The following is a 10,277-nucleotide window of genomic DNA, read 5'->3' as shown; positions in this document are numbered from 1 at the left end:
TACCTCGGAGGGTCCCAGTAGGATTGAATCATTGTCAACCATGGCAGTGCTGAGCTCAAGAACATAGCCTTGCATTGGCTTGCCTCATTTCCCTGCTTCAGTTTCTTCAGGCCCCAATCCTGTTCCCTGGGGTCACTTCTCATTATCGGAATGGAAGCCCTTGTCTCAGGTGCTTCTTTCTGGTGTAAACCCAGGGTAAGGCAGATTCGGTCAAGGCGAGCTTCTTTCGTTTACCAGCTACTCCCAACGCATTGGATTTCTTCCCTCCATGCCTCTGCGCGTGCTTTTGCAAACATCGCAAACACTGTCATCTCTGTGTATCTTATCCGCCCCTTATGTCTTCCTAACATCCTACGTCTGTCTAAAGTGTTCAGAAGCCACTCCTCATCCTTCCAACGAAATACAACATCTTCTCTTTTCTGAGGTCTATAGCACTTTACCTTATCCTGGGACATTTCTTTTGTTAGACTCATGCTGGATTTTTTTTTCCTTGCCTTGGCCTCTTTGCTCTCTTTTCAACCAAATTCTAGGTACATTAGAAGGCAGAGATTGTATCTTTGATAACCCTATACTCCTTGGCTGCCAGATCTTGCCCCCTACATGGCAGTTGTTGAAACAAATGAATTCTCACTGCATGTACTAGCATCTTCCATTGATACTCAAGTGTGTCAGAGTGGAGTCTGCTCGATCAAGGCAGAGACAGCCCTAACTGCAATAAGGACACGAGGAACATGAAAGCTCCTCAGAGAAGGTGGGGAAGGACAGCACAGAAAGGCTGACTAGGAGCCTCCCTGTCTCAACTTTTCCTCCTCCTGTGCCAGTCTGACCTTGGGGGACTGCAATGATGTCAGGATATCCTCTCAGGAGAGGGTGGATATAGAAACAAAGCACAGCCCAGAGCTTCCCAGAGAGCCTCCAGCCAATGCCCATTGGCATCTTCTTCTTGGATTTTGTCCAAACCCTCACCAACGTACATTCATGCACTCATACACCATTTGGGGGCACAGGAAAAGGACACCAGGGGAATCCAGTGTTTTGGTTTTTTTCTCTGACAAGGTCAGGATGCAGCACCAGATGACCCCAGGGATGACTATGAGAGACTTGTGGCAGCAATGAAATGGACATATAGTAAGCAAGTTTTCTGAGAAGGGTGATGCGAGTAATGTGAGTTCTGTAGGTAGCTGAATGTGTAGAAAGAATAGTAGATAGTGATGAAACAAAAACAATGTAACCCTAGGCTGTGCTTGTAAATATTAGCTTCTCAGAAATCCCAAGAGCACTGGACATGAGCAGGGGGTAGATGGCCAGCCCGCCTACACTCTTCTCTCTGAAAGAGGAGGTGAGGAAGTGGTGGTGGTGAAGGAGGAGGAGGGGGAGGGGGAGAAGAAGAAGGAGGAGGGGGGGGGAGGAGGAGGAGGAGGAGGAAGAGGAGGGGGAGAAGGAGGAGGAGGAACCATAGAAGGAGCCAAGAGGTATTCTCAGATATTTTACTGGCTCTCTTAGTTCCAGGGAGGTTTTAGTCTATTTGGGCTACTGTAACAAAATTCCATAGACTAGGAGGCTTAACAAACATGATGTCTCGCAGCTCTGGAGGCTGGAAGTCTGATATGAGGGTGCCAGCACAGTCAGGTGAGGGCCCTTGGCAGGTTGCAGACTTCTCATTGTGTCCTCACATGGTAGAAGGGGAGAGGAAGGTCTCCTAGGCCTCTCTTAAATGGCTATTGGTCTCATTCATGAGGGCGCTGCCCTCATGATCTAATCACCTCCCAAATGCCCCACCTCTTAATCTGATCACACTGGGCATTAGGATTACACCATAGGAATTTTGAAGGACTCAGACATGCCTATTCCCACACCCATCTTCTCCTTCTCAGTTACTCAAGACAGAAACCTAGGAGCCATCCTTGATTCCTCCTTTCCTTGGAACCCTACCTCTAATTCATGAAGTCTGTCTCCAAAGAAGGCTACCTTCAAAAGACATCTCCAGTACACCCATCTCTCTTCAACTTCTCTGCCACTCACCACTCCATACCAAGTAGCAGCGATAGCTCACTGGTGCTACAAATCAGACTCCTGACTCGTGAGTTCCGTCTGCTCCTCCCTTTGCCCATTCAGTCTGGTCTCCACAAGCTGGACAGGGTTATCTCCATAAATGGAAATCTAAGCTACGTAGTTTCAATGTTTACCCCTTCAATGCTTCCATTTGCACTTATAAGGAAATGCAAATTCCCTACCATATTTTCAGGGTTGCCTGGATGGCCTGACCCCCATGTCCAACCCCTCTTCCAGGTAATTCTCTTTCCATCTCTATTCTCAGTCATGCCAACCTTTCAGTTCCTTGAACCTGCCAAATTCTTTACAGCCTCAGGACCTTTGCATATGATGTGCTCATGCACATCCCTATACCTGTATCGTTTTACTCTGATTTTCTGCCTTTCTGGCTCCTTCAAGTCACTTCTTTATATGTCACCTTCTCAGAGAAGCCTTCCTTGACCACCATGTCTGAAGTAAGCCCCTTCTTCTACCTCCTGAATTTTCTATCTCTCGTTTTTGACTGTTTATCCTTCACACAATTTCTTTATCTCTACTTCCTCCTTACATACATTACAGTCCTTGATTGCAGGGAAGTAACGTTTGTCTAGTTTACCACTATATCCCCAGTCCCTAGCACAGTGTTTGTGTTTAATAAATATATGTTGAATAAATACATTGCTAATAAATTAATTAGTGAATGAATGATTGAGGACCTGCCTTCCTTCCCAGGCAGCCTGCCCTCCTTCGTGAGATTGGCCTCATTTAGAATAAAACCTACCTTCCTGTTCCTACGTCATGGAATGTCATGGAAAAAGGAGCTCCCGTGTCCACAGAGTCCTTCAGCTTTGTGAAGGCTACTTCTGTTGCCTTCTTTAACCTCTCTTTCTCCTCTGACATAATCCACCAAAGAGGGAGAACAGTTCTTCCTCACTCCTGATGTCTCCTGCCATCACACACCTGTTCTCTGCTCTCCCTCCCTCCCTCCCTCCCTCTACCCAAGTGGAGGCAAGACCATACGTCCTAGTGCACACCTACTGTCCTGGTGTAATCGCCAGTACCACCGCCTTTCCCTTTCAAAAGTGCCATATTTTATGATAAATTATGTGGTCACCCTACTTATTAGAAAAAGGGATAGTGTGGCTCAGTTGCTATTTGCCTACTTTCCACTGGGAACCAACTGAATTGAAGAAAGCATCCTTATAGATGTGAAATGACAGAAACATTTTGTGGAACTGTCCTGAGTCAGGTGCCTGGACCCTGTTCTATCTGAACATGGAAGCTCCCTGGTGTCAGGGAGAATACTTCCTCAGGCTGAATGAAGGAATTCTGGTGAGGAACACCTCCACCTGACAGGTCCCCAGCTTCTCAGAGTCCAGGGAAGGTCACCCCTGTGAGCATCCTGGTCCTTAAAAACAGATTGAAAATCCCTCTGTTAGGAATCCAGAAGATAGGGCACTTTCTCCAAGACTGAGATTCTAGCTTATAGCTTTTCCCAGTAATCTCTTTTCAGTTCCCAGTGCCTGGAAAGTGTGGGCTTTTCTAGACATTTGTGAAGACAGAAGACTCTTCTATCATTCCCTATGCCAGCAGAGCTTGAAGGGACTGTGGGGTAATATTCTTCAGAAGCAGTTGGTGGAAACTCCCACCCCAGCTCAGAACTTTGGGATATATAGGAGGGTGGAAGATAATCCCAGACGTCCTCAAGACTCATGTAAAGAAGATGGGGTTGGCAGAAGGCTTGGAACCATGAGATTTTTCTCTAAGGGAGCAATGGGTCAAGTGATGAGATGCTGAATCCCAAAAAGAGTTTGAGCCTGGGAGTTACTTAAGTCCTTCGGACAGTGCTTAACAGTGGGTAGAGGCAGGGTGACACCAATAGTCATATCATCCCCGACAGCCACACACCCCCCACCTACTGAAATCTGATGAAACCAGACTACACCCAAGAGTGTGGGAACACCTTCCCTGCAGATCCGAAGCCAGTGCCCCACAGAGGGGGCTGTGCCTTTCCTATTTTTGCTCTTTGCTTGCAGCATTTTGGCCCTAAGCCTGGTAAAAGGGTTCCAAAACCAAAACATCATCTCCTCTTCCCCTACCATTCTGAGAAAAATGACAAGAAAGTTAGGACACCTTGACTGGGTATTGTTAGGGAGCCTGATAATCAGGTGGGAAAGTGGAGTGAATATTGCAAAATCTAAAGAAGTGACTGCTCTAAAGGAAAATTTAAAAAATGAAATATTTTGACGTTTATACCTAGATGATTAGATGGCCACTTATAAATGGGTTGAAAAGCAAACAGACCAAGGAGAAGAAAGACTCAGGAGTCATAGGATGGGGGCTTAGCCCTGGAGAGGGGCATGGGGATTCCTGCGAAGGCATAGAGAATACTTTTCCTGAAAAGATCTGAAGATTGGGCTAAGAGAAGGAAGATGGTGTGGGGCAAGATTCTGTTGTTTATAATTATGAATTTAAAAAATTCTATCTAGCCTTTTTGAAATGTTTATTTATTTATTTTGAGGGGCACAGAGGGGCAGAGAGAGAGGGAGACAGAGAATCCTAAGCCGGTTCTGCTCCCAAAGTGGGGCTCAATCCCGTGACTGTGCATCATGACCTGAGCCAAAATCAAGAGTCGCATGTTTAACTGACTGAGCCACCAGGCACACCTCTATCTGGCTTTTAAAAATAATGTGTATATTACAGTGATAACAATTAAAATGAATTAAAATAGTATGATGCTGTGCCCTTGTTTTACTCATCTGGAAATGTCTTTCTTTTTTCACTGGGAATGGGAACTGATTCCCTTTTAAGGAGATAAATATAGGAAATACAGGAAGGTTTATCTAAATCACAAAAATGGCATCTTTCCTCTTTTCTCCAGAGAGGAAAACCAAACCTCTGATGAATACACTTGAGAACACCAAGCTCATTTTTCACATTCATTTTCACCTGGATGTTGGAGTTTCTGCCTCAATCCTTGTCTTTCTTGGTGACAAAGTCAATGATGAACTAGAACTTCCATCCCCTGACCCTTCTGTGGGTGCCCAAATAGCTCAGGGCACCTGGACAGGTCATTCTCAGGCCTTCAGAGGCCCTTGAGCCAATGAATGAGTAAGTACGTGATCCTGTCCAGAGTGCCTCATCCTGCTTTCTCAAAGAAAGGAACCCAGAGATATCCCTCTCCTGGTTTAGAGTAAGGTGGATACTATTGGAGACCAGCCTTGGTGATTCAGCCGATCAGAGGAGGCCATGTCTGGGCAAGACGAAATCTAGGGCTGCACTGCCCTGCCTGCATTCTACCTGTAGGCAATTTGCCCTTCCCTGAGTTTCTCCAGTCTGGAGAGTGTAATTGAATCACGGTAACTGTAGCATAATAATTGCTAAACTAAACCTGAATCTATAGAGTGGGAGGAGCCCTGGCTCTAGATTCCTTCTTCTGACCCTTAGGTATGTTTGTAAGTGCTTGAGAAACAAGTGGCATCCCTCTCTGTCCCTCTCCATGGTGCGCACGGGTGTCTGCATGCATCTGTGACCGCGGATAGAAGCTGTGTATCACCATGTCCAGGTTGTTTCTGCCATGAACTTCCACGGATGTTCCAGCATCAAGAATGCTTTGCTCTTTCTGAATTCCTTTGAGACTTGTTTGTGGGTTCTCTCAATAGACCAGAGAGTGCAACCATATGCTCTTTTGGAAGACTTGGCTCCTATAGAAGACCTAGCTGGTCCATAATTTCTGTTTTCGTACATTCTTCGAATCGTTATATGAATAATGGGATTCTTCTGCATCCTTTTTGTTGTCTTTTTATTTTGTCTAGTTTTAAACACACTCAAGTGCCCTTTAGGCAATTGGACTTAGTAACTGCCAGATATGATTTAGAGGCAAATTCTCATCAAAATCGAATACTAAATTTTATGTGCTGATTTGACTCTTCAATTGACTCAGCTCAATTAAAGGAGTGCATGTTTGGTACTACTAAATTTGCATGGATAATTTTGTGTTTCTTAGTCTAATTTAGTGTATGCATCATAATTAGGGTAGTTCTGCAGTGAGAGAATTTCCTTGGGCATTTCCCTCCTTGAGGGAATGAATAACAGGAGTTTCAGTGAGCCTTTGAAGCTGACATTTGAAGTTCAGTGGTATTGTTCCTTCTGAGGTTAAATGACAGCTTGATGGACACCTTCTTTCCCTCCACTACAAAGCCCTAAGTGGGGCTGGGATATCCCCAGAGGACAGATTGTATTGATAACTTGGGCCAGGAATCAGCTTGCGATCTGAGCTTTGCACTTCCAAACAGGAAAGATGCTTTTTTTTTTCCCCCTTCTTGCTATAAGATGGGGAGAGGAGGCTTTAGAGAACAAAGTATCCAGACCAGATCCACAATTCCAGCTCCAGAGGGCTTCTCATTGCTGGCTGGGCTCAGGGATCTGCCCAAGAGAGTGAAAGATGTGAGAACTAAATTGGCTAATGGCATAGTATTTTTTTAAATTTTATTTAAATCCAAGTTAGTTAACATGTAGTGTAATAATAATTTCACGAGTAGAACCCAATGATTCATCACTTACATATAACATCCAGTGTTCATCCCTACAGTGCCCTCCTTAATGCCCATCCCCCATTTAGCCCATCCCCCCTCCCCTCCCTTCCAACAACCCTCAGTTTGTTCTCTGTATTTAAGAGTCTCTTATAGTTTGCCTCCCTCTCTTTTTTATCTTGTTTTCCTTCCTTTCCCCTATGTTCATCTGTTTTGTTTCTTAAATTCCACATATGAGTGAAATCATGTGATATTTATCTTTCTATGACTGACTTATTACGCTTAGCATAATACACTCTAGTTCCATCCACATTGTTGCAAATGGCAAGATTTCATTCTTTTTGATTGCCGAGTAATACTCCAGAGTGTGTGTGTGCGTGCGTGTGTGTGTGTGTGTGTGTGTGTGTGATATCTTTTTTATCTATTCAGCTAATGATGTAGTTTTAACCCAAATGCTATTTATGTCTGAGCCACCTTTGCTGGTCCTCTGTGCAGAGCAAGTTAATATCAGTCCTTCATTTTCTTTTCTTCAGTCACTCTTGGCTTCTGACCAAAAACCAGACTCTGCCCTTTTCCCATCTGGGACCAGCAACAGTTGAGAGGGAAGGGGCCCAGAGCTAGGGGACCAGAAGGCTAGCTGCCCAGGAATGGCCTTCTTTGAGGCCAGACCCGGGGGTGGGATGTAGCTGGATCACTCTGAACATTTTCCATTTGGGAATTTTGAGTTCCATTGTTAGAAAATTTAATCTCTCCCCAGTTAGGATATATATATTGTTAGAGTTGAGTTTTTATTTATTATTAAAACAAAAAGCCCATCTCCGCCAAGACCTGAGTGTCCCCTGAGGGAATGTCCTCAGTTGGATGGTCTTGAGACCTGATGGGGGTGGCCCGGCCAGACTCTTGCTTGAACAGAGACTCAAGAGGTGACGATATGTTGTGTGCATAAAGTAAATATGGACACTTGCAAAAAACCCAAAACCAAAACCAAAATATGGTCATTGTGTACCAGATCCTGTCCTGTGGTACTTCTATTTCTTTGCAAATAGAGGAGCTTTCTTACCGGGAAGTCCAATGGTTCTGGACGTGCCCATTTGTTTTCAGGAAATCTCTGCTCCATGTTTCTTCTCTCGAAGGTCCAATTCCTATAGAAAAGAAAGGTAGTTTCCTGATGGGAAATATTTAACCCAGCTGTGACCTCTGGTTGCATCACTGTGATAGTTCATACAGAGTGAGATATATGGTAGTGGGTGACATCCTTGAGTCTCAGTCCAGTCTGGCTACAAGCCGAGGAGGCTGACTAATGTTGGGGAAGATACAGGATAGTGAAGACTAAGTCTCAGATGAGAGACCATGGGATTGGTTATTTTAGGAAGTCATGACCCCAGAATGCAGGGAGAAGAGATAAGCTTCATGACTTCAAGGATCAGTGGTAGGAGAGGGAGGCAGAGAGACAGAAATGAGGACAAGAGATTGAGCTTCAGATGGATTCAGAGACAGGCTGGGAGAGCCCATCCCCTCCTCTCAACTGCTCAATCTCCATCTATGCCTGTGTTTCAGGTGATGAACTCAGCAAGGAGACTGACTCAGTGCGAAACTTCCCATTGCAGACCAGACAAAGCACGTCCTCGTGGGATCTACTTCCTTTATCACCGGACTGAAGGCAAGTAGTCATGGGTCTAAAGGGTGAGGACAGAGGAAGGGTAGGGTGGCCTCAGATTTCTGCATCTGGCCTCTTGTTTCTGAGTTGGATATCAACTAGTGAAGATTGGACTTTGGATGCCAAACTCACTCCAGGCATCTTGGTGTCCAAGGAGGTGGCCAGTGTGTGCTTTGTAGGATGAGGCAGGCACCAACTTTGAGTTCTGCTCTTTCTTGACCCTTGACCATTACAAGCTGAATGACAGAGAGTCCCACTGTGCACTCATTACAAAACTCAGTGAACACGAAAGAAGAAAAAATCAGATAACCCCAAACGTGGTCACCATCCTCACCCTGTGGGCATCCTCACTATGGCACATTTCTCCAGCTAAAAACACTGATTAGCTTTGTATTTAGTTGGGTCAAGAAAGATTTTTAACATAGCTGGAGTAACTATCAAATTAACATACAGTATGTAACTTCCAAAGTTGAGGGAAGGATGAACAAAGGAGAAACAAACAAAACCTCACTCATCCAGATGAAGGCACTAAATGAAGGAGAAAAAGAAACAAGAGAAAGAGAGAGACAGAGAAAGAAAGAAAGAAAGAAAGAAAGAAAGAAAGAAAGAGAAAGAAAGAAAAGAAAAGGATGGTAGAAATAAATTGACATATTTCAGTAATTAGTCAATTTAAATTAACTTTCCGGTTAAAAGAAGGTTAACAGACTAGAAAAAGAGATACTGCAATGTGCTAATTACAGGAGACATCCTTAGAACTAAAAGGCATGAGTTTCTTTCAGTGTCAGTGAGTAGGCTCTGATTGGACCAAGACTTTCCCAAAACCAACTACAAGACCTGGTGGGAAATGGGGAGGGACCCAGAATGCATTGGTGACCAAGCATAAGCAAACACATGCAAGCACATTCTGCAGGGGAGTAGCTACTTGGAAAAATATGTCCAATTTTCATTCTGATGGCAGGCTTAAGCTGCACAGCATAAGACAACTAAAGCTAAACCCTAAAGTCCTCCTTGAAGAACCAGGGGACAGATCTGGGACAACCACAGCACTGGAAAGTAAGGGGGTAATCTTAGAAGGAGAGAGGCAGGGGCATCTGGGTGGCTCAGTAGGTTAAGCATCCGACTTCGGCTCAGGTCATGATCTCATGTTTTGTGGGTTTGAGCCTCGTGTTGGGCTCTGTGCTGACAGCTCAGAATCTGGAGCCTGCTTCAGATTGCGTCCCCCTCTTTCTCTCTGCCCCTCCTCTGCCCCCTTCTCTGCTTGTGCTCTCTCTCTCTCTCAAAAATAAATAAACACTTAAAAAAAAAAAAAAAAAGGAGAGAGGCAGTGAGGGAGAGCTCAAAAATCAGTGTAAAAAGTGCCCAAATCCCTGGCTGACCCTCGAGCTATGCCTAGAAGCCCAGCTAAAGGTAAAGGAACTGATCTGACATATTTACCACCACTTGAGGGACAGGGTTTGTATTTTGAGTCTAATGAAGTTACTGCATGGTAGAGCAGAAATATAAATTTCTTCAAAGGAGTGTAACAGATATAGAGCCTCTGCAATATAACGTTTATAATGCCCAGGGAACAATTCAAACTTACGAGGAACAAAGAATGTGTGCTCCTGTGTCAAGAATTATGGCAATGACGACCAACCCTGAAATGATCTAGATGTCAGAATTAGCGGGCAAGAATTGTAAACCAGAACCATATTAACAGAATAAAGGAGAAATGCCATATGATTATTTCAATGGCTACAGAGAAAACATTAGGTTAAAGTTAACCCCTACTCATGATATACACTCTCAGTCCACCAGGAACAGAAAAAACTTTTTCAGTATCTAAAAGGGCATCTACACACGCACACACACACACACACACACACACACACAAATCTACAGCTCACACTTAATGGTGAGAGACTGGATGTTTTTTCCTGAGATCGGTAATCAGTCAAGGATGGTTGTATTCAACATTTTACCAGAGATCCTAGCCATTTAAATTAAAAATAAATTAAATTAAAATATCCAAGGAATGAAGACCTGAAAATAAGAAAAGCTGTCCCTATTTGCAGACG

Source organism: Panthera uncia (assembly GCF_023721935.1).
Source record: "Panthera uncia isolate 11264 chromosome A3 unlocalized genomic scaffold, Puncia_PCG_1.0 HiC_scaffold_12, whole genome shotgun sequence".
In the NCBI taxonomy this organism is placed as follows: Eukaryota; Metazoa; Chordata; class Mammalia; order Carnivora; family Felidae; genus Panthera; species Panthera uncia.
The sequence above is the reverse complement of the archived record's forward strand: the minus strand, read 5'-3'. Positions refer to the sequence as shown.